At 47.8% G+C, this 27,853-nt stretch overlaps 1 protein-coding gene across 2 annotated transcripts in view; it reads left to right on the top strand.

Annotated features, from left to right (window-relative positions):
* Nucleotides 1-27,853, top strand: part of HTR2C (5-hydroxytryptamine receptor 2C) — a 3,940,131-nt gene that overhangs the window by 3,437,533 nt on the left and 474,745 nt on the right. The window lies entirely within an intron of this gene.

The raw sequence follows: 27,853 nt of genomic DNA, 5'->3' as shown, positions 1-27,853 counted from the left end.
CTTAGTTGACGGCTGAGCTACAGGCCAAAATCTACAGGTAGGCACTTTGCAAAAAACACCTCTGTTTTCCTTCAAAAATTGGGATGTGTCCACTTTGCGCTTTGGGGCGTTTCCTGTCGCGGGCGCTAGGCCTACCCACACAAGTGAGGTATCATTTTTATCGGGTGACGTGGGGGAACGCTGGGTGGAAGGAAATTTGTGGCTCCTCTCAGATTCCAGAACTTTCTGCCACTGAAATGTGAGGAACATGTGTTTTTTTAGCCAAATTTTGAGGTTTGCAAAGGATTCTGGGTAACAGAACCTGGTCCGAGCCACACAAGTCACCTCATCTTGGATTCCTCTAGGTCTCTAGTTTTCAGAAATGCACAGGTTTGGTAAGTTTCCCTAGGTGGCGGCTGAGCTACAGGCCAAAATCTACAGGTAGGCACTTTGCAAAAAACACCTCTGTTTTCCTTCAAAAATTTGACTGTGTCCACGTTGCGCTATGGGGCGTTTCCTGTCGCGGGAGCTAGGCCTACCCACACAAGTGAGGTATCATTTTTATCGGGAGACGTGGGGGAACGCTGGGTGGAAGGAAATTTATGGCTCCTCTCAGATTCCAGAACTTTCTGGGACAGAAATGAGAGGAACATGTGTTTTTTTAGCCAAATTTTGAGGTTTGCGAAGGATTCTGGGTAACAGAACCTGGTCCGAGCCACACAAGTCACCCCATCTTGGATTCCCCTAGGTCTCTAGTTTTCAGAAATGCACAGGTTTGGTAGGTTTCTATAGGTGGCGGCTGAGCTACAGGCCAAAATCTACAGGTAGGCACTTTGCAAAAAACACCTCTGTTTTCCTTCAAAAATTTGGATGTGTCCACGTTGCGCTTTGGGGCGTTTCCTGTCGCGGGCGCTAGGCCTACCCACACAAGTGAGGTATAATTTTTATCGGGAGACGTGGGGGAACGCTGGGTGGAAGGAAATTTGTGGCTCCTCTCAGATTCCAGAACTTTCTGCCACTGGAATGTGAGGAATATGTGTTTTCTTAGCCAAATTTTGAGGTTTGCAAAGGATTCTGGGTAACAGAACCTGGTCCGAGCCACACAAGTCACCCCATCCTGGATTCCCCTAGGTATCTAGTTTTCAGAAATGCACAGGTTTGGTAGGTTTCCCTAGGTGGCGGCTGAGCTACAGGCCAAAATCTACAGGTAGGCACTTTGCAAAAAACACCTCTGTTTTCCTTCAAAAATTTGGCTGTGTCCACGTTGCGCTTTGGGGTGTTTCCTGTCGCGGACGCTAGGCCTACCCACACAAGTGAGGTATCATTTTTATCGGGAGACGTGGGGGAACGCTGGGTGGAAGGAAATTTGTGGCTCCTCTCAGATTCCACAACTTTCTGCCACAGAAATGTGAGGAATATGTGTTTTTTTAGCCAAATTGTGAGGTTTGCAAAGGATTCTGGGTAACAGAACCTGGTCCGAGCCACACAAGTCACCCCATCTTGGATTCCCCTAGGTCTCTAGTTTTCAGAAATGCACAGGTTTCGTAGGTTTCCTTAGTTGGCGGCTGAGCTACAGGCCAAAATCTACAGGTAGGCACTTTGCAAAAAACACCTCTGTTTTCCTTCAAAAATTTGAATGTGTCCACATTGCGCTTTGGGGCGTTTCCTGTCGCGGGTGCTAGGCCTACCCACACAAGTGAGGTATCATTTTTATCGGGAGACGTGGGGTAATGCTGGGTGGAAGGAAATTTGTGGCTCCTCTCAGATTCCAGAACTTTCTGCCACAGAAATGTGAGGAACATGTGTTTTTTTAGCCACATTTTGAGGTTTGCAAAGGATTCTGGGTAACAGAACCTGGTCCGAGCCACACAAGTCACCCCATCTTGGATTCCCCTAGGTCTCTAGTTTTCAGAAATGCACAGGTTTGGTAGGTTTCCCTATGTGGCGGCTGAGCTACAGGCCAAAATCTACAGGTAGACACTTTGCAAAAAACACCTCTGTTTTCCTTCAAAAATTTGGCTGTGTCCACGTTGCGCTTTGGGGCGTTTCCTGTCGCGGGCGCTAGGCCTACCCACACAAGTGAGGTATCATTTTTATCGGGAGACGTGGGGGAACGCTGGGTGGAAGGAAATGTGTGGCTCCTCTCAGATTCCAGAACTTTCTGCCACTGAAATGTGAGGAACATGTGTTTTTTTAGCCAAATTTTGAGGTTTGCAAAGGATTCTGGGTAACAGAACCTGGTCCGAGCCACACAAGTCACCCCATCTTGGATTCCCCTAGGTCTCTAGTTTTCAGAAATGCACAGGTTTGGTAGGTTTCCTTAGTTGGCGGCTGAGCTACAGGCCAAAATCTACAGGTAGGCACTTTGCAAAAAACACCTCTGTTTTCCTTCAAAAATTTGGATGTGTCCACATTGCGCTTTGGGGCGTTTCCTGTCGCGGGCGCTAGGCCTACCCACACAAGTGAGGTATCATTTTTATCGGGAGATGTGGGGGAACGCTGGGTGGAAGGAAATTTGTGGCTCCTCTCAGATTCCAGAACTTTCTGCCACAGAAATGTGAGGAACATGTGTTTTTTTTAGCCAAATTTTGAGGTTTGCGAAGGATTCTGGGTAACAGAACCTGGTCCGAGCCACACAAGTCACCCCATCTTGGATTCCCCTAAGTCTCTAGTTTTCAGAAATGCACAGGTTTGGTAGATTTCCCTAGGTGGCGGCTGAGCTACAGGCCAAAATCTACAGGTAGGCACTTTGCAAAAAACACCTCTGTTTTCCTTCAAAAATGTGGATGTGTCTACGTTGCGCTTTGGGGTGTTTCCTGTCGCGGGCGCTAGGCCTACCCACACAAGTGAGGTATCATTTTTATCGGGAGACGTGGGGTAATGCTGGGTGGAAGGAAATTTGTGGCTCCTCTCAGATTCCAGAACTTTCTACCACAGAAATGTGAGGAACATGTGTTTTTTTAGCCACATTTTGAGGTTTGCAAAGGATTCTGGGTAACAGAACCTGGTCCGAGCCACACAAGTCACCCCATCTTGGATTCCCCTAGGTCTCTAGTTTTCAGAAATGCACAGGTTTGGTAGGTTTCCCTATGTGGCGGCTGAGCTACCGGCCAAAATCTACAGGTAGGCACTTTGCAAAAAACACCTCTGTTTTCCTTCAAAAATTTGGCTATGTCCACGTTGCGCTTTGGGGCGTTCCCTGTCGCGGGCGCTAGGCCTACCCACACATGTGAGGTATCATTTTTATCGGGAGACGTGGGGGAACGCTGGGTGGAAGGAAATTTGTGGCTCCTCTCAGATTCCAGAACTTTCTGCCACTGAAATGTGAGGAACATGTGTTTTTTTAGCCAAATTTTGAGGTTTGCAAAGGATTCTGGGTAACAGAACCTGGTCCGAGCCACACAAGTCACCCCATCTTGGATTCCCCTAGGTCTCTAGTTTTCAGAAATGCACAGGTTTGGTAGGTTTCCCTAGGTGGCGGCTGAGCTACAGGCCAAAATCTACAGGTAGGCACTTTGCAAAAAACACCTCTGTTTTCCTTAAAAAATTTGGCTGTGTCCATGTTGCGCTTTGGGGCGTTTCCTGTCGCGGGTGCTAGGCCTACCCACACAAGTGAGGTATCATTTTTATCGGGAGACGTGGGGGAACGCTGGGTGGAAGGAAATTTGTGGCTCCTCTCAGAATTTAGAACTTTATGCTGCAGAAATGTGAGGAACATGTGTTTTTTTAGCCAAATTTTGAGGTTTGCAAAGGATTCTGGGTAACAGAACCTCGTCCGAGCCACACAAGTCACCCCATCTTGGATTCCCCTAGGTCTCCAGTTTTCAGAAATGAACAGGTTTGGTAGGTTTCCTTAGTTGGCGGCTGAGCTAGAGGCCAAAATCTACAGGTAGGCACTTTGCAAAAAACACCTCTGTTTTCCTTCAAAAATTTGGATGTGTCCACATTGCGCTTTGGGTCATTTCCTGTCGCGGGTGCTAGGCCTACCCACACAAGTGAGGTATCATTTTTATCAGGAAACGTGGGGGAACGCTGGGTGGAAGGAAATTTGTGGCTCCTCTCAGAATCCAGAACTTTATGCCGCAGAAATTTGAGGAACATGTGTTTTTTTAGCCAAATTTTGAGGTTTGCAAAGGATTCTGGGTAACAGAACCTGGTCCGAGCCACACAAGTCACCCCATCTTGGATTCCCCTAGGTCTCTAGTTTTCAGAAATGCACAGGTTTGGTAGGTTTCCCTAAGTTGCGGCTGAGCTACAGGCCAAAATCTACAAGTAGGCACTTTGCAAAAAACACCTCTGATTTCCTTCAAAAATTTGGCTGTGTCCACGTTGCGCTTTGGTGCGTTTCCTGTTGCGGGCGCAAGGCCTACCCACACAAGTGAGGTATCATTTTTATCGGGAGACGTGGAGGAACGCTGGGTGGAAGGAAATTTGTGGCTCCTCTCAGATTCCAGAACTTTCTGCCACTGAAATGTGAGGAACATGTGTTTTTTTAGCCAAATTTTGAGGTTTGCAAAGGATTCTGGGTAACAGAACCTGGTCCGAGCCACACAAGTCACCCCTTCTTGGATTCCCCTAGGTCTCTAGTTTTAAGAAATGCACAGGTTTGGTAGGTTTCCCTAGGTGGCGGCTGAGCTACAGGCCAAAATCTACAGGTAGGCACTTTTCAAAAAACACCTCTTTTTTCCTTCAAAAATTTGGCTGTGTCCACGTTGCGCTATGGGGCGTTTCCTGTTGCGGGAGCTAGGCCTACCCACACAAGTGAGGTATCATTTTTATCGGGAAACGTGGGGGAACGCTGGGTGGAAGGAAATTTGTGGCTCCTCTCAGAATCCAGAACTTTATGCCGCAGAAATGTGAGGAACATGTGTTTTTTTAGCCAAATTTTGAGGTTTGCAAAGGATTCTGGGTAACAGAACCTGGTCCGAGCCACACAAGTCACCCATCTTGGATTCCCCTAGGTCTCTAGTTTTCAGAAATGCACAGGTTTGGTAGGTTTCCTTAGTTGGCGGCTGAGCTACAGGCCAAAATCTACAGGTAGGCACTTTGCAAAAAACACCTCTGTTTTCCTTCAAAAATTTGAATGTGTCCACATTGCGCTTTGGGGCGTTTCCTGTCGCGGGCGCTAGGCCTACCCACACAAGTGAGGTATCATTTTTATCGGGAGACGTGGGGGAACGCTGGGTGGAAGGAAATTTGTGGCTCCTCTCAGATTCCAGAACTTTCTGCCACTGAAATGTGAGGAACATGTGTTTTTTTAGCCAAATTTTGAGGTTTGCAAAGGATTCTGGGTAACAGAACCTGGTCCGAGCCACACAATTCACCCCATCTTGGATTCCCCTAGGTCTCTAGCTTTCAGAAATGCACAGGTTTGGTAGGTTTCCCTAGGTGGCGGCTGAGCTACAGGCCAAAATCTACAGGTAGGCACTTTGCAAAAAACACCTCTGTTTTCCTTCAAAAATTTGGATGTGTCCACGTTGCGCTTTGGGGCGGTTCCTGTCGCGGGCGCTAGGCCTACCCACACAAGTGAGGTATCATTTTTATCGGGAGACGTGGGGGAACGCTGGGTGGAAGGAAATTTGTGGCTCCTCTCAGATTCCAGAACTTTCTGCCACTGAAACATGAGGAACATGTGTTTTTTTAGCCAAATTTTGAGGTTTGCAAAGGATTCTGGGTAACAGAACCTGGTCCGAGCCACACAAGTCACCCCATCTTGGATTCCCCTACGTCTCTAGTTTTAAGAAATGCACAGGTTTGGTAGGTTTCCTTAGTTGACGGCTGAGCTACAGGCCAAAATCTACAGGTAGGCACTTTGCAAAAAACACCTCTGTTTTCCTTCAAAAATTTGGCTGTGTCCACGTTGCGCTTTGGGGCGTTTCCTGTCGCGGGCGCTAGGCCTACCCACACAAGTGAGGTATCATTTTTATCGGGAGACGTGGGGGAACGCTGGGTGGAAGGAAATGTGTGGCTCCTCTCAGATTCCAGAACTTTCTGCCACTGAAATGTGAGGAACATGTGTTTTTTTAGCCAAATTTTGAGGTTTGCAAAGGATTCTGGGTAACAGAACCTGGTCCGAGCCACACAAGTCACCTCATCTTGGATTCCTCTAGGTCTCTAGTTTTCAGAAATGCACAGGTTTGGTAGGTTTCCCTAGGTGGCGGCTGAGCTACAGGCCAAAATCTACAGGTAGGCACTTTGCAAAAAACACCTCTGTTTTCCTTCAAAAATTTGACTGTGTCCACATTGCGCTTTGGGGCGTTTCCTGTCGCGGGCGCTAGGCCTACCCACACAAGTGAGGTATCATTTTTATCGGGAGATGTGGGGGAACGCTGGGTGGAAGGAAATTTGTGGCTCCTCTCAGATTCCAGAACTTTCTGCCACAGAAATGTGAGGAACATGTGTTTTTTTAGCCAAATTTTGAGGTTTGCGAAGGATTCTGGGTAACAGAACCTGGTCCGAGCCACACAAGTCACCCCATCTTGGATTCCCCTAAGTCTCTAGTTTTCAGAAATGCACAGGTTTGGTAGATTTCCCTAGGTGGCGGCTGAGCTACAGGCCAAAATCTACAGGTAGGCACTTTGCAAAAAACACCTCTGTTTTCCTTCAAAAATGTGGATGTGTCTACGTTGCGCTTTGGGGTGTTTCCTGTCGCGGGCGCTAGGCCTACCCACACAAGTGAGGTATCATTTTTATCGGGAGACGTGGGGTAATGCTGGGTGGAAGGAAATTTGTGGCTCCTCTCAGATTCCAGAACTTTCTGCCACAGAAATGTGAGGAACATGTGTTTTTTTAGCCACATTTTGAGGTTTGCAAAGGATTCTGGGTAACAGAACCTGGTCCGAGCCACACAAGTCACCCCATCTTGGATTCCCCTAGGTCTCTAGTTTTCAGAAATGCACAGGTTTGGTAGGTTTCCCTATGTGGCGGCTGAGCTACCGGCCAAAATCTACAGGTAGGCACTTTGCAAAAAACACCTCTGTTTTCCTTCAAAAATTTGGCTATGTCCACGTTGCGCTTTGGGGCGTTCCCTGTCGCGGGCGCTAGGCCTACCCACACATGTGAGGTATCATTTTTATCGGGAGACGTGGGGGAACGCTGGGTGGAAGGAAATTTGTGGCTCCTCTCAGATTCCAGAACTTTCTGCCACTGAAATGTGAGGAACATGTGTTTTTTTAGCCAAATTTTGAGGTTTGCAAAGGATTCTGGGTAACAGAACCTGGTCCGAGCCACACAAGTCACCCCATCTTGGATTCCCCTAGGTCTCTAGTTTTCAGAAATGCACAGGTTTGGTAGGTTTCCCTAGGTGGCGGCTGAGCTACAGGCCAAAATCTACAGGTAGGCACTTTGCAAAAAACACCTCTGTTTTCCTTAAAAAATTTGGCTGTGTCCATGTTGCGCTTTGGGGCGTTTCCTGTCGCGGGTGCTAGGCCTACCCACACAAGTGAGGTATCATTTTTATCGGGAGACGTGGGGGAACGCTGGGTGGAAGGAAATTTGTGGCTCCTCTCAGAATTTAGAACTTTATGCTGCAGAAATGTGAGGAACATGTGTTTTTTTAGCCAAATTTTGAGGTTTGCAAAGGATTCTGGGTAACAGAACCTCGTCCGAGCCACACAAGTCACCCCATCTTGGATTCCCCTAGGTCTCCAGTTTTCAGAAATGAACAGGTTTGGTAGGTTTCCTTAGTTGGCGGCTGAGCTAGAGGCCAAAATCTACAGGTAGGCACTTTGCAAAAAACACCTCTGTTTTCCTTCAAAAATTTGGATGTGTCCACATTGCGCTTTGGGTCATTTCCTGTCGCGGGTGCTAGGCCTACCCACACAAGTGAGGTATCATTTTTATCAGGAAACGTGGGGGAACGCTGGGTGGAAGGAAATTTGTGGCTCCTCTCAGAATCCAGAACTTTATGCCGCAGAAATTTGAGGAACATGTGTTTTTTTAGCCAAATTTTGAGGTTTGCAAAGGATTCTGGGTAACAGAACCTGGTCCGAGCCACACAAGTCACCCCATCTTGGATTCCCCTAGGTCTCTAGTTTTCAGAAATGCACAGGTTTGGTAGGTTTCCCTAAGTGGCGGCTGAGCTACAGGCCAAAATCTACAAGTAGGCACTTTGCAAAAAACACCTCTGATTTCCTTCAAAAATTTGGCTGTGTCCACGTTGCGCTTTGGGGCGTTTCCTGTTGCGGGCGCAAGGCCTACCCACACAAGTGAGGTATCATTTTTATCGGGAGACGTGGAGGAACGCTGGGTGGAAGGAAATTTGTGGCTCCTCTCAGATTCCAGAACTTTCTGCCACTGAAATGTGAGGAACATGTGTTTTTTTAGCCAAATTTTGAGGTTTGCAAAGGATTCTGGGTAACAGAACCTGGTCCGAGCCACACAAGTCACCCCTTCTTGGATTCCCCTAGGTCTCTAGTTTTAAGAAATGCACAGGTTTGGTAGGTTTCCCTAGGTGGCGGCTGAGCTACAGGCCAAAATCTACAGGTAGGCACTTTTCAAAAAACACCTCTTTTTTCCTTCAAAAATTTGGCTGTGTCCACGTTGCGCTATGGGGCGTTTCCTGTCGCGGGAGCTAGGCCTACCCACACAAGTGAGGTATCATTTTTATCGGGAAACGTGGGGGAACGCTGGGTGGAAGGAAATTTGTGGCTCCTCTCAGAATCCAGAACTTTATGCCGCAGAAATGTGAGGAACATGTGTTTTTTTAGCCAAATTTTGAGGTTTGCAAAGGATTCTGGGTAACAGAACCTGGTCCGAGCCACACAAGTCACCCATCTTGGATTCCCCTAGGTCTCTAGTTTTCAGAAATGCACAGGTTTGGTAGGTTTCCTTAGTTGGCGGCTGAGCTACAGGCCAAAATCTACAGGTAGGCACTTTGCAAAAAACACCTCTGTTTTCCTTCAAAAATTTGAATGTGTCCACATTGCGCTTTGGGGCGTTTCCTGTCGCGGGCGCTAGGCCTACCCACACAAGTGAGGTATCATTTTTATCGGGAGACGTGGGGGAACGCTGGGTGGAAGGAAATTTGTGGCTCCTCTCAGATTCCAGAACTTTCTGCCACTGAAATGTGAGGAACATGTGTTTTTTTAGCCAAATTTTGAGGTTTGCAAAGGATTCTGGGTAACAGAACCTGGTCCGAGCCACACAATTCACCCCATCTTGGATTCCCCTAGGTCTCTAGCTTTCAGAAATGCACAGGTTTGGTAGGTTTCCCTAGGTGGCGGCTGAGCTACAGGCCAAAATCTACAGGTAGGCACTTTGCAAAAAACACCTCTGTTTTCCTTCAAAAATTTGGATGTGTCCACGTTGCGCTTTGGGGCGGTTCCTGTCGCGGGCGCTAGGCCTACCCACACAAGTGAGGTATCATTTTTATCGGGAGACGTGGGGGAACGCTGGGTGGAAGGAAATTTGTGGCTCCTCTCAGATTCCAGAACTTTCTGCCACTGAAACATGAGGAACATGTGTTTTTTTAGCCAAATTTTGAGGTTTGCAAAGGATTCTGGGTAACAGAACCTGGTCCGAGCCACACAAGTCACCCCATCTTGGATTCCCCTAGGTCTCTAGTTTTCAGAAATGCACAGGTTTGGTAGGTTTCCTTAGTTGACGGCTGAGCTACAGGCCAAAATCTACAGGTAGGCACTTTGCAAAAAACACCTCTGTTTTCCTTCAAAAATTGGGATGTGTCCACGTTGCGCTTTGGGGCGTTTCCTGTCGCGGGCGCTAGGCCTACCCACACAAGTGAGGTATCATTTTTATCGGGTGACGTGGGGGAACGCTGGGTGGAAGGAAATTTGTGGCTCCTCTCAGATTCCAGAACTTTCTGCCACTGAAATGTGAGGAACATGTGTTTTTTTAGCCAAATTTTGAGGTTTGCAAAGGATTCTGGGTAACAGAACCTGGTCCGAGCCACACAAGTCACCTCATCTTGGATTCCTCTAGGTCTCTAGTTTTCAGAAATGCACAGGTTTGGTAGGTTTCCCTAGGTGGCGGCTGAGCTACAGGCCAAAATCTACAGGTAGGCACTTTGCAAAAAACACCTCTGTTTTCCTTCAAAAATTTGACTGTGTCCACGTTGCGCTATGGGGCGTTTCCTGTCGCGGGAGCTAGGCCTACCCACACAAGTGAGGTATCATTTTTATCGGGAGACGTGGGGGAACGCTGGGTGGAAGGAAATTTATGGCTCCTCTCAGATTCCAGAACTTTCTGGGACAGAAATGAGAGGAACATGTGTTTTTTTAGCCAAATTTTGAGGTTTGCGAAGGATTCTGGGTAACAGAACCTGGTCCGAGCCACACAAGTCACCCCATCTTGGATTCCCCTAGGTCTCTAGTTTTCAGAAATGCACAGGTTTGGTAGGTTTCTATAGGTGGCGGCTGAGCTACAGGCCAAAATCTACAGGTAGGCACTTTGCAAAAAACACCTCTGTTTTCCTTCAAAAATTTGGATGTGTCCACGTTGCGCTTTGGGGCGTTTCCTGTCGCGGGCGCTAGGCCTACCCACACAAGTGAGGTATAATTTTTATCGGGAGACGTGGGGGAACGCTGGGTGGAAGGAAATTTGTGGCTCCTCTCAGATTCCAGAACTTTCTGCCACTGGAATGTGAGGAATATGTGTTTTCTTAGCCAAATTTTGAGGTTTGCAAAGGATTCTGGGTAACAGAACCTGGTCCGAGCCACACAAGTCACCCCATCCTGGATTCCCCTAGGTATCTAGTTTTCAGAAATGCACAGGTTTGGTAGGTTTCCCTAGGTGGCGGCTGAGCTACAGGCCAAAATCTACAGGTAGGCACTTTGCAAAAAACACCTCTGTTTTCCTTCAAAAATTTGGCTGTGTCCACGTTGCGCTTTGGGGTGTTTCCTGTCGCGGACGCTAGGCCTACCCACACAAGTGAGGTATCATTTTTATCGGGAGACGTGGGGGAACGCTGGGTGGAAGGAAATTTGTGGCTCCTCTCAGATTCCACAACTTTCTGCCACAGAAATGTGAGGAATATGTGTTTTTTTAGCCAAATTGTGAGGTTTGCAAAGGATTCTGGGTAACAGAACCTGGTCCGAGCCACACAAGTCACCCCATCTTGGATTCCCCTAGGTCTCTAGTTTTCAGAAATGCACAGGTTTCGTAGGTTTCCTTAGTTGGCGGCTGAGCTACAGGCCAAAATCTACAGGTAGGCACTTTGCAAAAAACACCTCTGTTTTCCTTCAAAAATTGGGATGTGTCCACGTTGCGCTTTGGGGCGTTTCCTGTCGCGGGCGCTAGGCCTACCCTCACAAGTGAGGTATCATTTTTATCGGGAGACGTGGGGGAACGCTGGGTGGAAGGAACTTTGTGGCTCCTCTCAGATTCCAGAACTTTCTGCCACTGAAATGTGAGGAACATGAGTTTTTTTAGCCAAATTCTGAGGTTTGCAAAGGATTCTGGGTAACAGAACCTGGTCCGAGCCACACAAGTCACCCCATCTTGGATTCCCCTAGGTCTCTAGTTTTCAGAAATGCACAGTTTTTGTAGGTTTCCTTAGTTGGCGGCTGAGCTACAGGCCAAAATCTACAGGTAGGCACTTTGCAAAAAACACCTCTGTTTTCCTTCAAAAATTTCGCTGTGTCCACGTTGCGCTATGGGGCGTTTCCTGTCGCGGGAGCTAGGCCTACCCACACAAGTGAGGTATCATTTTTATCGGGAGACGTGGGGGAACGCTGGGTGGAAGGAAGTTTATGGCTCCTCTCAGATTCCAGAACTTTCTGGGACAGAAATGAGAGGAACATGTGTTTTTTTAGCCAAATTTTGAGGTTTGTGAAGGATTCTGGGTAACAGAACCTGGTCCGAGCCACACAAGTCACCCCATCTTGGATTCCCCTAGGTCTCTAGTTTTCAGAAATGCACAGGTTTGGTAGGTTTCTATAGGTGGCGGCTGAGCTACAGGCCAAAATCTACAGGTAGGCACTTTGCAAAAAACACCTCTGTTTTCCTTCAAAAATTTGGATGTGTCCACGTTGCGCTTTGGGGCGTTTCCTGTCGCGGGCGCTAGGCCTACCCACACAAGTGAGGTATCATTTTTATCGGGAGACGTGGGGGAACGCTGGGTGGAAGGAAATTTGTGGCTCCTCTCAGATTCCAGAACTTTCTGCCACTGGAATGTGAGGAATATGTGTTTTTTTAGCCAAATTTTGAGGTTTGCAAAGGATTCTGGGTAACAGAACCTGGTCCGAGCCACACAAGTCACCCCATCCTGGATTCCCCTAGGTATCTAGTTTTCAGAAATGCACAGGTTTGGTAGGTTTCCCTAGGTGGCGGCTGAGCTACAGGCCAAAATCTACAGGTAGGCACTTTGCAAAAAACACCTCTGTTTTCCTTCAAAAATTTGGCTGTGTCCACGTTGCGCTTTGGGGTGTTTCCTGTCGCGGACGCTAGGCCTACCCACACAAGTGAGGTATCATTTTTATCGGGAGACGTGGGGGAACGCTGGGTGGAAGGAAATTTGTGGCTCCTCTCAGATTCCACAACTTTCTGCCACAGAAATGTGAGGAATATGTGTTTTTTTAGCCAAATTTTGAGGTTTGCAAAGGATTCTGGGTAACAGAACCTGGTCCGAGCCACACAAGTCACCCCATCTTGGATTCCCCTAGGTCTCTAGTTTTCAGAAATGCACAGGTTTCGTAGGTTTCCTTAGTTGGCGGCTGAGCTACAGGCCAAAATCTACAGGTAGGCACTTTGCAAAAAACACCTCTGTTTTCCTTCAAAAATTGGGATGTGTCCACGTTGCGCTTTGGGGCGTTTCCTGTCGCGGGCGCTAGGCCTACCCACACAAGTGAGGTATCATTTTTATCGGGAGACGTGGGGGAACGCTGGGTGGAAGGAACTTTGTGGCTCCTCTCAGATTCCAGAACTTTCTGCCACTGAAATGTGAGGAACATGAGTTTTTTTAGCCAAATTCTGAGGTTTGCAAAGGATTCTGGGTAACAGAACCTGGTCCGAGCCACACAAGTCACCCCATCTTGGATTCCCCTAGGTCTCTAGTTTTCAGAAATGCACAGGTTTCGTAGGTTTCCTTAGTTGGCGGCTGAGCTACACGCCAAAATCTACAGGTAGGCACTTTGCAAAAAACACCTCTGTTTTCCTTCAAAAATTTGGATGTGTCCACATTGCGCCTTGGGGCGTTTCCTGTCACGGGCGCTAGGCCTACCCACACAAGTGAGGTATCATTTTTATCGGGAGACATGGGGGAACCCTGGGTGGAAGGAAATTTGTGGCTCCTCTAAGATTCCAGAACTTTCTGCCACAGAAATGTGAGGAACATGTGTTTTTTTAGCCAAATTTTGAGGTTTGCGAAGGATTCTGGGTAACAGAACCTGGTCCGAGCCACACAAGTCACCTCATCTTGGATTCCCCTAGGTCTCTAGTTTTCAGAAATGCACAGGTTTGGTAGATTTCCCTAGGTGGCGGCTGAGCTACAGGCCAAAATCTACAGGTAGGCACTTTGCAAAAAACACCTCTGTTTTCCTTCAAAGATGTGGATGTGTCTACGTTGCGCTTTGGGGCGTTTCCTGTCACGGGCGCTAGGCCTACCCACACAAGTGAGGTATCATTTTTATCGGGAGACGTGGGGTAATGCTGGGTGGAAGGAAATTTGTGGCTCCTCTCAGATTCCAGAACTTTCTGCCACAGAAATGTGAGGAACATGTGTTTTTTTAGCCAAATTTTGAGGTTTGCGAAGGATTCTGGGTAACAGAACCTGGTCCGAGCCACACAAGTCACCCCATCTTGGATTCCCCTAGGTCTCTAGTTTTCAGAAATGCACAGGTTTGGTAGGTTTCTATAGGTGGCGGCTGAGCTACAGGCCAAAATCTACAGGTAGGCACTTTGCAAAAAACACCTCTGTTTTCCTTCAAAAATTTGGATGTGTCCACGTTGCGCTTTGGGGCGTTTCCTGTCGCGGGCGCTAGGCCTACCCACACAAGTGAGGTATAATTTTTATCGGGAGACGTGGGGGAACGCTGGGTGGAAGGAAATTTGTGGCTCCTCTCAGATTCCAGAACTTTCTGCCACTGGAATGTGAGGAATATGTGTTTTCTTAGCCAAATTTTGAGGTTTGCAAAGGATTCTGGGTAACAGAACCTGGTCCGAGCCACACAAGTCACCCCATCCTGGATTCCCCTAGGTATCTAGTTTTCAGAAATGCACAGGTTTGGTAGGTTTCCCTAGGTGGCGGCTGAGCTACAGGCCAAAATCTACAGGTAGGCACTTTGCAAAAAACACCTCTGTTTTCCTTCAAAAATTTGGCTGTGTCCACGTTGCGCTTTGGGGTGTTTCCTGTCGCGGACGCTAGGCCTACCCACACAAGTGAGGTATCATTTTTATCGGGAGACGTGGGGGAACGCTGGGTGGAAGGAAATTTGTGGCTCCTCTCAGATTCCACAACTTTCTGCCACAGAAATGTGAGGAATATGTGTTTTTTTAGCCAAATTGTGAGGTTTGCAAAGGATTCTGGGTAACAGAACCTGGTCCGAGCCACACAAGTCACCCCATCTTGGATTCCCCTAGGTCTCTAGTTTTCAGAAATGCACAGGTTTCGTAGGTTTCCTTAGTTGGCGGCTGAGCTACAGGCCAAAATCTACAGGTAGGCACTTTGCAAAAAACACCTCTGTTTTCCTTCAAAAATTGGGATGTGTCCACGTTGCGCTTTGGGGCGTTTCCTGTCGCGGGCGCTAGGCCTACCCTCACAAGTGAGGTATCATTTTTATCGGGAGACGTGGGGGAACGCTGGGTGGAAGGAACTTTGTGGCTCCTCTCAGATTCCAGAACTTTCTGCCACTGAAATGTGAGGAACATGAGTTTTTTTAGCCAAATTCTGAGGTTTGCAAAGGATTCTGGGTAACAGAACCTGGTCCGAGCCACACAAGTCACCCCATCTTGGATTCCCCTAGGTCTCTAGTTTTCAGAAATGCACAGTTTTTGTAGGTTTCCTTAGTTGGCGGCTGAGCTACAGGCCAAAATCTACAGGTAGGCACTTTGCAAAAAACACCTCTGTTTTCCTTCAAAAATTTCGCTGTGTCCACGTTGCGCTATGGGGCGTTTCCTGTCGCGGGAGCTAGGCCTACCCACACAAGTGAGGTATCATTTTTATCGGGAGACGTGGGGGAACGCTGGGTGGAAGGAAGTTTATGGCTCCTCTCAGATTCCAGAACTTTCTGGGACAGAAATGAGAGGAACATGTGTTTTTTTAGCCAAATTTTGAGGTTTGTGAAGGATTCTGGGTAACAGAACCTGGTCCGAGCCACACAAGTCACCCCATCTTGGATTCCCCTAGGTCTCTAGTTTTCAGAAATGCACAGGTTTGGTAGGTTTCTATAGGTGGCGGCTGAGCTACAGGCCAAAATCTACAGGTAGGCACTTTGCAAAAAACACCTCTGTTTTCCTTCAAAAATTTGGATGTGTCCACGTTGCGCTTTGGGGCGTTTCCTGTCGCGGGCGCTAGGCCTACCCACACAAGTGAGGTATCATTTTTATCGGGAGACGTGGGGGAACGCTGGGTGGAAGGAAATTTGTGGCTCCTCTCAGATTCCAGAACTTTCTGCCACTGGAATGTGAGGAATATGTGTTTTTTTAGCCAAATTTTGAGGTTTGCAAAGGATTCTGGGTAACAGAACCTGGTCCGAGCCACACAAGTCACCCCATCCTGGATTCCCCTAGGTATCTAGTTTTCAGAAATGCACAGGTTTGGTAGGTTTCCCTAGGTGGCGGCTGAGCTACAGGCCAAAATCTACAGGTAGGCACTTTGCAAAAAACACCTCTGTTTTCCTTCAAAAATTTGGCTGTGTCCACGTTGCGCTTTGGGGTGTTTCCTGTCGCGGACGCTAGGCCTACCCACACAAGTGAGGTATCATTTTTATCGGGAGACGTGGGGGAACGCTGGGTGGAAGGAAATTTGTGGCTCCTCTCAGATTCCACAACTTTCTGCCACAGAAATGTGAGGAATATGTGTTTTTTTAGCCAAATTTTGAGGTTTGCAAAGGATTCTGGGTAACAGAACCTGGTCCGAGCCACACAAGTCACCCCATCTTGGATTCCCCTAGGTCTCTAGTTTTCAGAAATGCACAGGTTTCGTAGGTTTCCTTAGTTGGCGGCTGAGCTACAGGCCAAAATCTACAGGTAGGCACTTTGCAAAAAACACCTCTGTTTTCCTTCAAAAATTGGGATGTGTCCACGTTGCGCTTTGGGGCGTTTCCTGTCGCGGGCGCTAGGCCTACCCACACAAGTGAGGTATCATTTTTATCGGGAGACGTGGGGGAACGCTGGGTGGAAGGAACTTTGTGGCTCCTCTCAGATTCCAGAACTTTCTGCCACTGAAATGTGAGGAACATGAGTTTTTTTAGCCAAATTCTGAGGTTTGCAAAGGATTCTGGGTAACAGAACCTGGTCCGAGCCACACAAGTCACCCCATCTTGGATTCCCCTAGGTCTCTAGTTTTCAGAAATGCACAGGTTTCGTAGGTTTCCTTAGTTGGCGGCTGAGCTACACGCCAAAATCTACAGGTAGGCACTTTGCAAAAAACACCTCTGTTTTCCTTCAAAAATTTGGATGTGTCCACATTGCGCCTTGGGGCGTTTCCTGTCGCGGGCGCTAGGCCTACCCACACAAGTGAGGTATCATTTTTATCGGGAGACATGGGGGAACCCTGGGTGGAAGGAAATTTGTGGCTCCTCTAAGATTCCAGAACTTTCTGCCACAGAAATGTGAGGAACATGTGTTTTTTTAGCCAAATTTTGAGGTTTGCGAAGGATTCTGGGTAACAGAACCTGGTCCGAGCCACACAAGTCACCTCATCTTGGATTCCCCTAGGTCTCTAGTTTTCAGAAATGCACAGGTTTGGTAGATTTCCCTAGGTGGCGGCTGAGCTACAGGCCAAAATCTACAGGTAGGCACTTTGCAAAAAACACCTCTGTTTTCCTTCAAAGATGTGGATGTGTCTACGTTGCGCTTTGGGGCGTTTCCTGTCACGGGCGCTAGGCCTACCCACACAAGTGAGGTATCATTTTTATCGGGAGACGTGGGGTAATGCTGGGTGGAAGGAAATTTGTGGCTCCTCTCAGATTCCAGAACTTTCTGCCACAGAAATGTGAGGAACATGTGTTTTTTTAGCCACATTTTGAGGTTTGCCAAGGATTCTGGGTAACAGAACCTGGTCCGAGCCACACAAGTCACCCCATCTTGGATTCCCCTAGGTCTCTAGTTTTCAGAAATGCACAGGTTTGGTAGGTTTCCCTATGTGGCGGCTGAGCTACCGGCCAAAATCTACAGGTAGGCACTTTGCAAAAAACACCTGTGTTTTCCTTAAAAAATGTGGTTGTGTCCACTTTGCGCTTTGGGGCGATTCCTGTCGCGGGCGCTAGGCCTACCCACACAAGTGAGGTATCATTTTTATCGGGAGACGTGGGGGAACGCTGGGTGGAAGGAAATTTGTGGCTCCTCTCAGAATCCAGAACTTTATGCTGCAGAAATGTGAGGAACATGTGTTTTTTTAGCCAAATTTTGAGGTTTGCAAAGGATTCTGGGTAACAGAACCTCGTCCGAGCCACACAAGTCACCCCATCTTGGATTCCCCTAGGTCTCTAGTTTTCAGAAATGCACAAGTTTGGTAGGTTTCCTTAGTTGGCGGCTGAGCTAGAGGCCAAAATCTACAGGTAGGCACTTTGCAAAAAACACCTCTGTTTTCCTTCAAAAATTTGGATGTGTCCACATTGCGCTTTGGGGCGTTTCCTGTCGCGGGTGCTAGGCCTACCCACACAAGTGAGGTATCATTTTTATCGGGAAACGTGGGGGAACGCTGGGTGGAAGGAAATTTGTGGCTCCTCTCAGAATCCAGAACTTTATGCCGCAAAAATTTGAGGAACATGTGTTTTTTTAGCCAAATTTTGAGGTTTGCAAAGGATTCTGGGTAACAGAACCTGGTCCAAGCCACACAAGTCACCCCATCTTGGATTCCCCTAGGTCTCTAGTTTTCAGAAATGCACAGGTTTGGTAGGTTTCCCTATGTGGGGGCTGAGCTACAGGCCAAAATCTACAGGTAGGCACTTTGCAAAAAACACCTCTGTTTTCCTTCAAAAATTTGGCTGTGTCCACGTTGCGCTTTGGGGCGTTTCCTGTCGCGGGCGCAAGGCCTACCCACACAAGTGAGGTATCATTTTTATCGGGAGACGTGGAGGAACGCTGGGTGGAAGGACATTTGTGGCTCCTCAGATTCCAGAACTTTCTACCACTGAAATGTGAGGAACATGTGTTTTTTTAGCCAAATTTTGAGGTTTGCAAAGGATTCTGGGTAACAGAACCTGGTCCCAGCCACACAAGTCACCCCATCTTGGATTCCCCTAGGTCTCTAGTTTTAAGAAATGCACAAGTTTGGTAGGTTTCCCTAGGTGGCGGCTGAGCTACAGGCTAAAATCTACAGGTAGGCACTTTGCAAAAAACACCTCTTTTTTCCTTCAAAAATTTGGCTGTGTCCACGTTGCGCTTTGGGGCGTTTCCTGTCGCGGGTGCTAGGCCTACCCACAAGTGAGGTATCATTTTTATCGGGAAACGTGGGGGAACGCTGGGTGGAAGGAAATTTGTGGCTCCTCTCAGAATCCAGAACTTTATGCCGCAGAAATGTGAGGAACTTGTGTTTTTTTAGCCAAATTTTGAGGTTTGCAAAGGATTCTGGGTAACAGAACCTGGTCTGAGCCACACAAGTCACCCCATCTTGGATTCCCCTAGGTCTCTAGTTTTCAGAAATGCACAGGTTTGGTAGGATTCCTTAGTTGGCGGCTGAGCTACAGGCCAAAATCTACAGGTAGGCACTTTCCAAAAAACACCTCTGTTTTCCTTCAAAAAATTGGATGTGTCCACATTGCGCTTTGGGGCTTTTCCTGTCGCGGGCGCTAGGCCTACCCACACAAGTGAGGTATCATTTTTATCGGGAGACGTGGGGGAACGCTGGGTGGAAGGAAATTTGTGGCTCCTCTCAGATTCCAGAACTTTCTGCCACTGAAATGTGAGGAACATGTGTTTTTTTAGCCAAATTTTGAGGTTTGCAAAGGATTCTGGGTAACAGAACCTGGTCCGAGCCACACAAGTCACCCCATCTTGGATTCCCCTAGGTCTCTAGTTTTCAGAAATGCACAGGTTTGGTAGGTTTCCCTAGGTGGCGGCTGAGCTACAGGCCAAAATCTACAGGTAGGCACTTTGCAAAAAACACCTCTGTTTTCCTTCAAAAATTTGGATGTGTCCACGTTGCGCTTTGGGGCGGTTCCTGTCGCGGGCGCTAGGCCTACCCACACAAGTGAGGTATCATTTTTATCGGGAGACGTGGGGGAACGCTGGGTGGAAGGAAATTTGTGGCTCCTCTCAGATTCCAGAACTTTCTGCCACTGAAATATGAGGAACATTTGTTTTTTTAGCCAAATTTTGAGGTTTGCAAAGGATTCTGGGTAACAGAACCTGGTCCGAGCCACACAAGTCACCCCATCTTGGATTCCCCTAGGTCTCTAGTTTTCAGAAATGCACAGGTTTGGTAGGTTTCCCTAGGTGGCGGCTGAGCTACAGGCCAAAATCTACAGGTAGGCACTTTGCAAAAAACACCTCTGTTTTCCTTCAAAAATTTGGCTGTGTCCACGTTGCGCTTTGGGGCGTTTCCTGTCGCGGGAGCTAGGCCTACCCACACAAGTGAGGTATCATTTTTATCGAGAGACGTGGGGGAACGCTGGGTGGAAGGAAATTTGTGGCTCCTCTCAGATTCCAGAACTGTCTGCCACAGAAATGTGAGGAACATGTGTTTTTTTAGCCAAATTTTGAGGTTTGCGAAGGATTCTGGGTAACAGAACCTGGTCCGAGCCACACAAGTCACCCCATCTTGGATTCCCCTAGGTCTCTATTTTTCAGAAATGCACAGATTTGGTAGATTTCCCTAGGTGGCGGCTGAGCTACAGGCCAAAATCTACAGGTAGGCACTTTGCAAAAAACACCTCTATTTTCCTTCAAAAATTTGGATGTGTCCACGTTGCGCTTTGGGGCGTTTCCTGTCGCGGGCGCTAGGCCTACCCACACAAGTGAGGTATGATTTTTATCGGGAGACGTGGGGGAACGCTGGGTGGAAGGAAATTTGTGGCTCCTCTCAGATTCCAGAACTTTCTGCCACTGAAATGTGAGGAACATGTGTTTTTTTAGCCAAATTTTGAGGTTTGCAAAGGATTCTGGGTAACAGAACCTGGTCCGAGCCACACAAGTCACCCCATCTTGGATTCCTCTAGGTCTCTAGTTTTCAGAAATGCACAGGTTTGGTAAGTTTCCCTAGGTGGCGGCTGAGCTACAGGCCAAAATCTACAGGTAGGCACTTTGCAAAAAACACCTCTGTTTTCCTTCAAAAATTTGGCTCTGTCCACGTTGCGCTATAGGGCGTTTCCTGTCGCGGGAGCTAGGCCTACCCACACAAGTGAGGTATCATTTTTATCGGGAGACGTGGGGGAACGCTGGGTGGAAGGAAATTTGTGGCTCCTCTCAGATTCCAGAACTTTCTGGGACAGAAATGTGAGGAACATGTGTTTTTTTAGCCAAATTTTGAGGTTTGCGAAGGATTCTGGGTAACAGAACCTGGTCCGAGCCACACAAGTCACCCCATCTTGGATTCCCCTAGGTCTTTAGTTTTCAGAAATGCACAGGTTTGGTAGGTTTCTATAGGTGGCGGCTGAGCTACAGGCCAAAATCTACAGGTAGGCACTTTGCAAAAAACACCTCTGTTTTCCTTCAAAAATTTGGATGTGTCCACGTTGCGCTTTGGGGCGTTTCCTGTCGCGGGCGCTAGGCCTACCCACACAAGTGAGGTATCATTTTTATCGGGAGACGTGGGGGAACGCTGGGTGGAAGGAAATTTGTGGCTCCTCTCAGATTCCACAACTTTCTGCCACAGAAATGTGAGGAATATGTGTTTTTTTAGCCAAATTTTGAGGTTTGCAAAGGATTCTGGGTAACAGAACCTGGTCCGAGCCACACAAGTCACCCCATCTTGGATTCCCCTAGGTCTCTAGTTTTCAGAAATGCACAGGTTTTGTAGGTTTCTTTAGTTGGCGGCTGAGCTACAGGCCAAAATCTACAGGTAGGCACTTTGCAAAAAACACCTCTATTTTCCTTCAAAAATTTGGATGTGTCCACGTTGCGCTTTGGGGCGTTTCCTGTCGCGGGCGCTAGGCCTACCCACACAAGTGAGGTATGATTTTTATCGGGAGACGTGGGGGAACGCTGGGTGGAAGGAAATTTGTGGCTCCTCTCAGATTCCAGAACTTTCTGCCACTGAAATGTGAGGAACATGTGTTTTTTTAGCCAAATTTTGAGGTTTGCAAAGGATTCTGGGTAACAGAACCTGGTCCGAGCCACACAAGTCACCCCATCTTGGATTCCTCTAGGTCTCTAGTTTTCAGAAATGCACAGGTTTGGTAAGTTTCCCTAGGTGGCGGCTGAGCTACAGGCCAAAATCTACAGGTAGGCACTTTGCAAAAAACACCTCTGTTTTCCTTCAAAAATTTGGCTCTGTCCACGTTGCGCTATAGGGCGTTTCCTGTCGCGGGAGCTAGGCCTACCCACACAAGTGAGGTATCATTTTTATCGGGAGACGTGGGGGAACGCTGGGTGGAAGGAAATTTGTGGCTCCTCTCAGATTCCAGAACTTTCTGGGACAGAAATGTGAGGAACATGTGTTTTTTTAGCCAAATTTTGAGGTTTGCGAAGGATTCTGGGTAACAGAACCTGGTCCGAGCCACACAAGTCACCCCATCTTGGATTCCCCTAGGTCTTTAGTTTTCAGAAATGCACAGGTTTGGTAGGTTTCTATAGGTGGCGGCTGAGCTACAGGCCAAAATCTACAGGTAGGCACTTTGCAAAAAACACCTCTGTTTTCCTTCAAAAATTTGGATGTGTCCACGTTGCGCTTTGGGGCGTTTCCTGTCGCGGGCGCTAGGCCTACCCACACAAGTGAGGTATCATTTTTATCGGGAGACGTGGGGGAACGCTGGGTGGAAGGAAATTTGTGGCTCCTCTCAGATTCCACAACTTTCTGCCACAGAAATGTGAGGAATATGTGTTTTTTTAGCCAAATTTTGAGGTTTGCAAAGGATTCTGGGTAACAGAACCTGGTCCGAGCCACACAAGTCACCCCATCTTGGATTCCCCTAGGTCTCTAGTTTTCAGAAATGCACAGGTTTTGTAGGTTTCTTTAGTTGGCGGCTGAGCTACAGGCCAAAATCTACAGGTAGGCACTTTGCAAAAAACACCTCTGTTTTCCTTCAAAAATTGGGATGTGTCCACGTTGCGCTTTGGGGCGTTTCCTGTCGCGGGCGCTAGCCCTACCCACACAAGTGAGGTATCATTTTTATCGGGAGACGTGGGGGAACGCTGGGTGGAAGGAAATTTGTGGCTCCTCTCAGATTCCAGAACTTTCTGCCACTGAAATGTGAGGAACATGTGTTTTTTTAGCCAAATTTTGAGGTTTGCAAAGGATTCTGGGTAACAGAACCTGGTCCGAGCCACACAAGTCACCCCATCTTGGATTCCCCTAGGTCTCTAGTTTTCAGAAATGCACAGGTTTCGTAGGTTTCCTCAGTTGGCGACTGAGCTACAGGCCAAAATCTACAGGTAGGCACTTTGCAAAAAACACCTCTGTTTTCCTTTAAAAATTTGGATGTGTCCACATTGCGCTTTGGGGCGTTTCCTGTCGCGGGCGCTAGGCCTACCCACACAAGTGAGGTATCATTTTTATCGGGAGACATGGGGGAACCCTGGGTGGAAGGAAATTTGTGGCTCCTCTCAGATTCCAGAACTTTCTGCTACAGAAATGTGAGGAACATGTGTTTTTTTAGCCAAATTTTGAGGTTTGCGAAGGATTCTGGGTAACAGAACCTGGTCCGAGCCACACATGTCACCTCATCTTGGATTCCCCTAGGTCTCTAGTTTTCAGAAATGCACAGGTTTGGTAGATTTCCCTAGGTGGCGGCTGAGCTACAGGCCAAAATCTACAGGTAGGCACTTTTCAAAAAACACCTCTGTTTTCCTTCAAAAATTGGGATGTGTCCACGTTGCGCTTTGGGGCGTTTCCTGTCGCGGGCGCTAGGCCTACCCACACAAGTGAGGTATCATTTTTATCGGGAGACGTGGGGGAACACTGGTTGGAAGGAAATTTGTGGCTCCTCTCAGATTCCAGAACTTTCTGCCACTGAAATGTGAGGAACATGTGTTTTTTTAGCCAAATTTTGAGGTTTGCAAAGGATTCTGGGTAACAGAACCTGGTCCGAGCCACACAAGTCACCCCATCTTGGATTCCCCTAGGTGTCTAGTTTTCAGAAATGCACAGGTTTGGTAGGTTTCCCTAGGTGGCGGCTGAGCTACAGGCCAAAATCTACAGGTAGGCACTTTGCAAAAAACACCTCTGTTTTCCTTTAAAAATTTGGATGTGTCCACATTGCGCTTTGGGGCGTTTCCTGTCGCGGGCGCTAGGCCTACCCACACAAGTGAGGTATCATTTTTATCGGGAGACATGGGGGAACCCTGGGTGGAAGGAAATTTGTGGCTCCTCTCAGATTCCAGAACTTTCTGCCACAGAAATGTGAGGAACATGTGTTTTTTTAGCCAAATTTTGAGGTTTGCGAAGGATTCTGGGTAACAGAACCTGGTAAGAGCCACACATGTCACCTCATCTTGGATTCCCCTAGGTCTCTAGTTTTCAGAAATGCACAGGTTTGGTAGATTTCCCTAGGTGGCGGCTGAGCTACAGGCCAAAATCTACAGGTAGGCACTTTTCAAAAAACACCTCTGTTTTCCTTCAAAAATTGGGATGTGTCCACGTTGCGCTTTGGGGCGTTTCCTGTCGCGGGCGCTAGGCCTACCCACACAAGTGAGGTATCATTTTTATCGGGAGACGTGGGGGAACGCTGGGTGGAAGGAAATTTGTGGCTCCTCTCAGATTCCAGAACTTTCTGCCACTGAAATATGAGGAACATTTGTTTTTTTAGCCAAATTTTGAGGTTTGCAAAGGATTCTGGGTAACAGAACCTGGTCCGAGCCACACAAGTCACCCCATCTTGGATTCCCCTAGGTCTCTAGTTTTCAGAAATGCACAGGTTTGGTAGGTTTCCCTAGGTGGCGGCTGAGCTACAGGCCAAAATCTACAGGTAGGCACTTTGCAAAAAACACCTCTGTTTTCCTTCAAAAATTTGGCTGTGTCCACGTTGCGCTTTGGGGCGTTTCCTGTCGCGGGAGCTAGGCCTACCCACACAAGTGAGGTATCATTTTTATCGGGAGACGTGGGGGAACGCTGGGTGGAAGGAAATTTGTGGCTCCTCTCAGATTCCAGAACTGTCTGCCACAGAAATGTGAGGAACATGTGTTTTTTTAGCCAAATTTTGAGGTTTGCGAAGGATTCTGGGTAACAGAACCTGGTCCGAGCCACACAAGTCACCCCATCTTGGATTCCCCTAGGTCTCTATTTTTCAGAAATGCACAGATTTGGTAGATTTCCCTAGGTGGCGGCTGAGCTACAGGCCAAAATCTACAGGTAGGCACTTTGCAAAAAACACCTCTATTTTCCTTCAAAAATTTGGATGTGTCCACGTTGCGCTTTGGGGCGTTTCCTGTCGCGGGCGCTAGGCCTACCCACACAAGTGAGGTATGATTTTTATCGGGAGACGTGGGGGAACGCTGGGTGGAAGGAAATTTGTGGCTCCTCTCAGATTCCAGAACTTTCTGCCACTGAAATGTGAGGAACATGTGTTTTTTTAGCCAAATTTTGAGGTTTGCAAAGGATTCTGGGTAACAGAACCTGGTCCGAGCCACACAAGTCACCCCATCTTGGATTCCTCTAGGTCTCTAGTTTTCAGAAATGCACAGGTTTGGTAAGTTTCCCTAGGTGGCGGCTGAGCTACAGGCCAAAATCTACAGGTAGGCACTTTGCAAAAAACACCTCTGTTTTCCTTCAAAAATTTGGCTCTGTCCACGTTGCGCTATAGGGCGTTTCCTGTCGCGGGAGCTAGGCCTACCCACACAAGTGAGGTATCATTTTTATCGGGAGACGTGGGGGAACGCTGGGTGGAAGGAAATTTGTGGCTCCTCTCAGATTCCAGAACTTTCTGGGACAGAAATGTGAGGAACATGTGTTTTTTTAGCCAAATTTTGAGGTTTGCGAAGGATTCTGGGTAACAGAACCTGGTCCGAGCCACACAAGTCACCCCATCTTGGATTCCCCTAGGTCTCTAGTTTTCAGAAATGCACAGGTTTGGTAGGTTTCTATAGGTGGCGGCTGAGCTACAGGCCAAAATCTACAGGTAGGCACTTTGCAAAAAACACCTCTGTTTTCCTTCAAAAATTTGGATGTGTCCACGTTGCGCTTTGGGGCGTTTCCTGTCGCGGGCGCTAGGCCTACCCACACAAGTGAGGTATCATTTTTATCGGGAGACGTGGGGGAACGCTGGGTGGAAGGAAATTTGTGGCTCCTCTCAGATTCCACAACTTTCTGCCACAGAAATGTGAGGAACATTTGTTTTTTTAGCCAAATTTTGAGGTTTGCAAAGGATTCTGGGTAACAGAACCTGGTCCGAGCCACACAAGTCACCCCATCTTGGATTCCCCTAGGTCTCAAGTTTTCAGAAATGCACAGGTTTTGTAGGTTTCTTTAGTTGGCGGCTGAGCTACAGGCCAAAATCTACAGGTAGGCACTTTGCAAAAAACACCTCTGTTTTCCTTCAAAAATTGGGATGTGTCCACGTTGCGCTTTGGGGCGTTTCCTGTTGCGGGCGCTAGCCCTACCCACACAAGTGAGGTATGATTTTTATCGGGAGACGTGGGGGAACGCTGGGTGGAAGGAAATTTGTGGCTCCTCTCAGATTCCAGAACTTTCTGCCACTGAAATGTGAGGAACATGTGTTTTTTTAGCCAAATTTTGAGGTTTGCAAAGGATTCTGGGTAACAGAACCTGGTCCGAGCCACACAAGTCACCCCATCTTGGATTCCCCTAGGTCTCTAGTTTTCAGAAATGCACAGGTTTCGTAGGTTTCCTCAGTTGGCGACTGAGCTACAGGCCAAAATCTACAGGTAGGCACTTTGCAAAAAACACCTCTGTTTTCCTTTAAAAATTTGGATGTGTCCACATTGCGCTTTGGGGCGTTTCCTGTCGCGGGCGCTAGGCCTACCCACACAAGTGAGGTATCATTTTTATCGGGAGACATGGGGGAACCCTGGGTGGAAGGAAATTTGTGGCTCCTCTCAGATTCCAGAACTTTCTGCTACAGAAATGTGAGGAACATGTGTTTTTTTAGCCAAATTTTGAGGTTTGCGAAGGATTCTGGGTAACAGAACCTGGTCCGAGCCACACATGTCACCTCATCTTGGATTCCCCTAGGTCTCTAGTTTTCAGAAATGCACAGGTTTGGTAGATTTCCCTAGGTGGCGGCTGAGCTACAGGCCAAAATCTACAGGTAGGCACTTTTCAAAAAACACCTCTGTTTTCCTTCAAAAATTGGGATGTGTCCACGTTGCGCTTTGGGGCGTTTCCTGTCGCGGGCGCTAGGCCTACCCACACAAGTGAGGTATCATTTTTATCGGGAGACGTGGGGGAACACTGGTTGGAAGGAAATTTGTGGCTCCTCTCAGATTCCAGAACTTTCTGCCACTGAAATGTGAGGAACATGTGTTTTTTTAGCCAAATTTTGAGGTTTGCAAAGGATTCTGGGTAACAGAACCTGGTCCGTGCCACACAAGTCACCCCATCTTGGATTCCCCTAGGTGTCTAGTTTTCAGAAATGCACAGGTTTGGTAGGTTTCCCTAGGTGGCGGCTGAGCTACAGGCCAAAATCTACAGGTAGGCACTTTGCAAAAAACACCTCTGTTTTCCTTTAAAAATTTGGATGTGTCCACATTGCGCTTTGGGGCGTTTCCTGTCGCGGGCGCTAGGCCTACCCACACAAGTGAGGTATCATTTTTATCGGGAGACATGGGGGAACCCTGGGTGGAAGGAAATTTGTGGCTCCTCTCAGATTCCAGAACTTTCTGCCACAGAAATGTGAGGAACATGTGTTTTTTTAGCCAAATTTTGAGGTTTGCGAAGGATTCTGGGTAACAGAACCTGGTCCGAGCCACACATGTCACCTCATCTTGGATTCCCCTAGGTCTCTAGTTTTCAGAAATGCACAGGTTTGGTAGATTTCCCTAGGTGGCGGCTGAGCTACAGGCCAAAATCTACAGGTAGGCACTTTTCAAAAAACACCTCTGTTTTCCTTCAAAAATTGGGATGTGTCCACGTTGCGCTTTGGGGCGTTTCCTGTCGCGGGCGCTAGGCCTACCCACACAAGTGAGGTATCATTTTTATCGGGAGACGTGGGGGAACACTGGTTGGAAGGAAATTTGTGGCTCCTCTCAGATTCCAGAACTTTCTGCCACTGAAATGTGAGGAACATGTGTTTTTTTAGCCACATTTTGAGGTTTGCAAAGGATTCTGGGTAACAGAACCTGGTCCGAGCCACACAAGTCACCCCATCTTGGATTCCCCTAGGTCTCTAGTTTTCAGAAATGCACAGGTTTGGTAGGTTTCCTTAGTTGGCGGCTGAGCTACAGGCCAAAATCTACAGGTAGGCACTTTGCAAAAAAAAACTCTGTTTTCCTTAAAAAATTTGGATGTGTCCACATTGCGCTTTGGGGCGTTTCCTGTCGCGGGCGCTAGGCCTACCCACACAAGTGAGGTTTCATTTTTATTGGGAGACGTGGGGCAACGCTGGGTGGAAGGAAATTTGTGGCTCCTCTCAGATTCCAGAACTTTCTGCCACTGAAATGTGAGGAACATGTGTTTTTTTAGCCAAATTTTGAGGTTTGCAAA

The sequence above is a fragment of the Pleurodeles waltl genome, chromosome 2_1, assembly GCF_031143425.1.
Source record: "Pleurodeles waltl isolate 20211129_DDA chromosome 2_1, aPleWal1.hap1.20221129, whole genome shotgun sequence".
In the NCBI taxonomy this organism is placed as follows: Eukaryota; Metazoa; Chordata; class Amphibia; order Caudata; family Salamandridae; genus Pleurodeles; species Pleurodeles waltl.
The sequence above is the reverse complement of the archived record's forward strand: the minus strand, read 5'-3'. Positions and strand labels throughout refer to the sequence as shown.